The 6,000-nt window shown below is 40.0% G+C and overlaps 1 protein-coding gene across 1 annotated transcript in view; it reads right to left on the bottom strand.

Moving 5' to 3' along the window:
* The window catches only part of RRAGC (Ras related GTP binding C), a 571,600-nt gene that overhangs the window by 426,858 nt on the left and 138,742 nt on the right, over positions 1-6,000 (bottom strand). The gene's annotated exons all lie outside the window — the stretch shown is intronic.

Genomic DNA, 6,000 nt, shown 5'->3' with positions numbered 1-6,000 from the left:
AGCCAAGCATGCCTTCTCAGTACACAGCCAGTGACAGCAGCCCTGCAAGACACTTCTAAGGCATCAAAACCACAGTGCAAAGTATGTTTACCAACTTGGTTTGCAGAATGCATTAACTGTTGTAAATCTTTATTTTCTGTACAATCTGGAAACAACAACATTTTTTGTTCAATTAGTTCCATAATATGCTGCTGGTACTTCATGTGAAACTGGCAATTCAGAACCCTGATGGCTAGAGTTGCAGAGGTATATGCCTTTTTACCCCATCTGTCTAAAGCTCTAGAATCCCTGTCCGAAGGGGTTTTTGGCTGTAGTAGCTTTAATGCCTTTAGGTCCCTGGGAAATAGTCTCTGGATCCGCAGTGGGATTCCTAAAGCGAAATTTGAGAGAGGCAGGCACTCTGTAGTACCTATGAAGCAAAACCAAAACCACGGAAACCTTGCACCAGCTGAAGTCACAAAACGAAAAAACTTTGCTAAACGCGATTTTGTTATTTTCCCAAGCGTTTTCGCCACTGACTCTGCAGTGGCTTCATCAGAGATAGGCAATTTACAAAATAGTACAATGTACATACACCTTTTAAAAATAGGAAAAGGAAGTGATGTCATAACATAACAACTTAAAATTAAAATGCGATTTACATATCAAATATCGCACAACTAGACCTGCTTAACACCTACACATTAAATATCCTAAGATCAACATCAATAAAATATATAGTTGAATAAACTTCCACAAAATAATAAACAGTAAAAAAATATAAAATGAAACCTACATACAATATATATAGGACATAAAGTCCATGATAACCAATAAAATGTAAAATAGGTAAAATATAAAATATTTTATATATTGTAGCAGTGATATACACCCTACCATCCACATCGTGTATGTGTCTCAAATACATGTGTGGAGAACTTTTATTAGGTCAACTAAGACGTAGTTAACAGTCTTGCACTCAGTACAAGAAATGTACCTAAAAGAACCTGTAAAAAAATGTAGGTCTTAATAAAAAGCATGAAAAGAACCAATGTAGTTGTGACAAAAACTAAGTCACCCTCTCACTAAATATTATGGACTATAGGTAAAAGCTAGTGTAAACGGGGGGCTAGGAAAAAACTCTCTCAAATAACTCCTCAATCTCAAGACAGCAGAGATACTGCAGTTTTCATTAAGGCCAGGTGGACGAAAAGCATCCGTCCTCAATTGCCATTCCAACTCACGGTTCTCAAGAATCAATGAGTAAGGGCCTCCCCAAATTTTAGTTGGAACCTGGTCAATGGCCATAAAAGAAAAGCTATGGCCTGGATAAAGGTCAACGTGTTTGGCTAATACGTTGACGTCCTTCTTGTTCTTAATGGCATACATATGCTCGTAAATGCGGTCACGGACCCTACGGTCCGTTTTGCAAAAATAGAAGGCAGAACAACAATCGCATAAAGCAACATAAATAACAGATCTACTTTCACAGTTTAAAGGGAATTGGATAGTGTATTTCCTATCCCTTATCGTGAAAGTTGCGCCTGTTTTGACCTTGTGGCACCAGTTGCAAAATCCACAGGGGTACATACCAATGCGTTTGTTGAAAAGCCGGTTAGAAAGGTCCCTTTGTAAAAGTTCTTTGAGGTTACTACTTCTTTTAAAAACAAAATTAGGGGCATGGCCTAGTTTCTCAAAAAGGCCAGGGTTGTTGGATATAAAATGCCATTTCTTTCGTATTGTGGAAACAATAGCCTTAGAATTCAAGCTATAAGTAGTGACATAACTTAGTGAGAAATCACGTACCACCTCGGACCTTAAAGAGCCAGGAGGGAGATGGACATCTTGGTCAAGAACAGGGAGTGCCTCAGAGGTTGGTAAAGAATCGTTCGAAAGCTGAACTTGAGATAGAATAGGTTTATAGAAACCGTTCAACCTCTTAGTGTCAACCTCTTAGTGTCAACCTCTAGAATTAATTCATTCACCAGATGTTTTGGGTAGCCCCGATTTAGAAACATGTCCATCAAAAGGTTGCACTCAGTTCGAAAATCCAACAATGTACTGCACATTCTCCCTGCTCTAACAAGTTGGCCCTTAACAATGGACCGTTTTTGTTTGAAAGGGTGGTGACTAGTATAGTGGAGGAAAGAATTGCAGTACGTTGGTTTTCGATGCACCCTAGAGATGAAGACTTTGTTACTAGTGTCTTTTAGCAACTTCACGTCCAAGTAATCAATTTCACTTAAAGAAAAGTTGGACGTGAATTTTAAAAAACTAGTTGTGACATTCAGTGAGTCAACAAACAATGCAGCCTCAGGTCCATTCCCTTTAAAAAGGACAAACATATCGTCGAGAAATCTCGTATAGTATTTGACCAACTGCATCAGGTCGGGTGAAGCATAAAGAAAATGCTTCTCCCAATATCCCATGAAGAAATTAGCCACGGTGGCTCCACACGGGGAGCCCATAGCAACGCCGTGTTTTTGCAGAAAGTATTTACTATCAAAGGTAAAATAGTTAGATGTCAATACTATATCCAAAAGCTCAGAAACGAGATCAACCTCAATCTTAGGGGCCCCGAGATCGTTAAGTAAAAGACTTATCCATTCCAAGGCCTCCTAGTGAGAGATGGAAGTGTATAAATCCACCACGTCGATGGTTAGAAAGTTACACTCATTGTCATATGGTAGAGAGTTAATACTTTCCAAAAACGACCAGGAGTCTTTACATACGCTCGGAATTAACTTAATATATTTAGACAGAATACTGTCGATAAGTTTAGCACTAGGATACGTCATAGATGATCTTCCATCTATGAGGGCCCTCATTGGTGGATTGTTAATGTCCTTGTGGATCTTCGGTATGCCGAACATCACAGGAATTTTTGGCAAAGTGATATCTATGTAGTTGTAAGTATCGATATCCATCTTACCTTCCAAGAAAAAATCACGGAAATAACCCCTGATCCTATTGTGAGCGCCGTGAATCTCATTGATAGACGCTTCTGAATAGGCAGAGGAAGTCAGAACGGACAACATCCTTTTCCTTGTAGGTATGGTTGTCAAAAATTACCAGGCCTCCACCTTTATCCAGTTTGATAAGCCTAACCGATGACCGACAGAGTTGGTCCAAAAGGGAAAGCTGCTCTTTAGTGGTGTTAAAGCCAGTGTTAACAGGTTTCTTCTGTGCTTCCATGAATGCATGCCTAAGGTCAACCTCACATACACTCTCGAATAAGTGAAGAGAGGTATGAAGAGGTGGGTTAAAAACACTAGGTAGTTTCAAAGAAGACTGGAGTGGCAGTACCTCATTGTTGAAAAAAATTTTTAAATTGAGCTTCCGCACAAAACACTTCAAGTCAATAATTTCCTTTGAAATACTACCTAGTCTACTAGGTACAAAATTACTGCCATAGGCTAGAAGTTCCACTAGTTCCTCATCAAGGGGGAATTCTGAAAAGTTGTAAATTTTGAAATCACCCTTTCTGTTGAGGATTATTGTTGGGTGCATTAATGCTTCTGAGGACCGAATGGAACCAAAGTTCATTCTCAAGGTCACCAGTAGTAGTTTACACTAGCTTTTACCTATAGTCCATAATATTTAGTGAGAGGGTGACTTAGTTTTTGTCACAACTACATTGGTTCTTTTCACGCTTTTTATTAAGACCTACATTTTTTTACAGGTTCTTTTAGGTACATTTCTTGTACTGAGTGCAAGACTGTTAACTACGTCTTAGTTGACCTAATAAAAGTTCTCCACACATGTATTTGAGACACATACACGATGTGGATGGTAGGGTGTCTATCACTGCTACAATATATAAAATATTTTATATTTTACCTATTTTACATTTTATTGGTTATCATGGACTTTGTCATATATATATTGTATGTAGGTTTCATTTTATATTTTTTTACTGTTTATTATTTTGTGGAAGTTTATTCAACTATATATTTTATTGATGTTGATCTTAGGATATTTAATGTGTAGGTGTTAAGCAGGTCTAGTTGTGCGATATTTGATATGTAAATCGCATTTTAATTTTAAGTTATGTTATGACATCACTTCCTTTTCCTATTTTTAAAAGGTGTATGTACGTTGTACTATTTTGTAAATTGCCTATCTCTGATGAAGCCACTGCAGAGTCAGTGGCGAAAATGCTTGGGAAAATAATAAATCGCGTTTAGCAAAGTTTTTTCGTTTTGTGACTTTAGCTGGTGCAAGGTTTCCGTGGTTTTGGTTTTGCTTCACTCTGTAGTACCTGTCAGGCTGTCTAGGAGCTGGTGGTAAAGTATCAGGAGTAAGACTGGATTCCATGAAAACATCATCTACAATATCCAGGACAGGGGGTATAGCTAGAGGCCTGTGCTGAGGCAAGTCTAAAAAATTCTCGGAGTTTCTTTTTGGACTGACGGTAGTCCTGGCATTCCCAGTGAAAATGCTCTCAAAGTACACAAGGTTTCACCAAAAGAAAAGTCCTCTGGAGGGGAGGTAGAGGGTATGGAATCCTCTGCATCTGAATCCTCATAGGTAAATAAGGGTATGTCCTGGTAATCAGAGGGAACAGAGTCATCGGATTCATGGTCTGTAGAATCAGAAGGAAAATCAATTCTTTGTCGTTTAGAGGGGGAAGGCTGGCTTCCCCTAATTAAAGTTATAAGGTCTTCAGCCATTCTAAGTATTTGTTTCTGTGGCAAGGGAGCTTGAGCATACGCTTTTGGTCATCGGTTTTCTAGGCGTAGTGCAAACTCTGGGCCTGAGAAATCTGGTATTTTTAGTCAAAAACAAAGGTGTTGGTTTAATATGAACATTGGAAGGTCGGAATACACCCTCAGAAGCCAGTGCCTGCACAGCAGCTCCAGACCCATCCAAGGTAGAGACATCCGCAGGTTCCATAGTCAAAGAAGCATCTCGTGGCACACCGGACACCGAATGGTCTCAGCAGAGGCCTGCTAATCTGTAGAAGCTGGTATCAGGGGCTGCAAAAGCACCTCGCTGAGTACCAGTGAACTGCCAACTAGCATAATGGAAGCGTTGTCGACAGTTTTGGACCTATGCGGTCCATCTTTCGTTTTTATCCTTACATTTTTTCGGAAGATCGACAGTCGGATGGCTTAAGGAAGCCATTTCGGAAAATGGACAAAGAGAGGGAAATAATTTATCGACAAAAATAGCCCGACGATGAATATATCGGGCGTTAAACACGGCAGAAAACCTACAGTGAGGAACTTAGCAGTCTGGGCCTAAACAGATGACGCAGTACAAATGAAAATCTGAGGCATTTGCTTTCCACAGGCAAGACAATTGCTAACTTTTTCTGACATCGGTTAGAGCAAGGAAAAAAGGATCCCCAACAGGGTACTTAGCTTTAGAAGACTTCAGGTTTGAAACTCGAATAATGAAAATTTCAGGTAGTGGCTGACCAGCACTTGTGAACTGCTTCTGCTTCGGGCTCCGCTTGGCAAGAAAAGCTGATGTAATGGTGTCGGCTGCATGTTTTATACCCCTGATGTCATGGAAGAGGCAACAGTATCAGACGCAGACATCCCAAGACTCTGGCATTCGGGCTGACTGAGGGCTACCTGCAGGCAGATAACCCAAGTGTGAGGACTGCAACAGTGAAACACGAAGAACATCCCCTGCATGAAATTGCACTTCTGTAAACTGAGCTAAAAGAGGAGAGTCCATGGGTAAGCAAACTGAAGAGCAGACAAGGTACTCACTAAAAATGAGGCACAAGACAAGCCATTCTGGAAGAGTGCTGCGAGGTTTCAAGGGCATCCAATGACCAGAAGGCAGGATGCTCCTTGGTCTTCAGATCACACTTCCCGGAGGAGAATCTAGAAAACATGCCAAGAAAAATAAAGTTCTGTGGGAAGGGATGACAGAAGATTTCTGAAGGCTGATTTGAAACCCAGCTAAAGTATAATATCCTGAACAGTTTGTAAAGACCCTACACAACTGGAAAAAAATCAACCAAGATAAGACAATCCAAATATGTAATGACTGAAGTCTCCAAAA

Source organism: Protopterus annectens, chromosome 1.part1 (genome assembly GCF_019279795.1).
Source record: "Protopterus annectens isolate FY-2018-M chromosome 1.part1, PAN1.0, whole genome shotgun sequence".
In the NCBI taxonomy this organism is placed as follows: Eukaryota; Metazoa; Chordata; order Ceratodontiformes; family Protopteridae; genus Protopterus; species Protopterus annectens.
The sequence above is the reverse complement of the archived record's forward strand: the minus strand, read 5'-3'. Positions and strand labels throughout refer to the sequence as shown.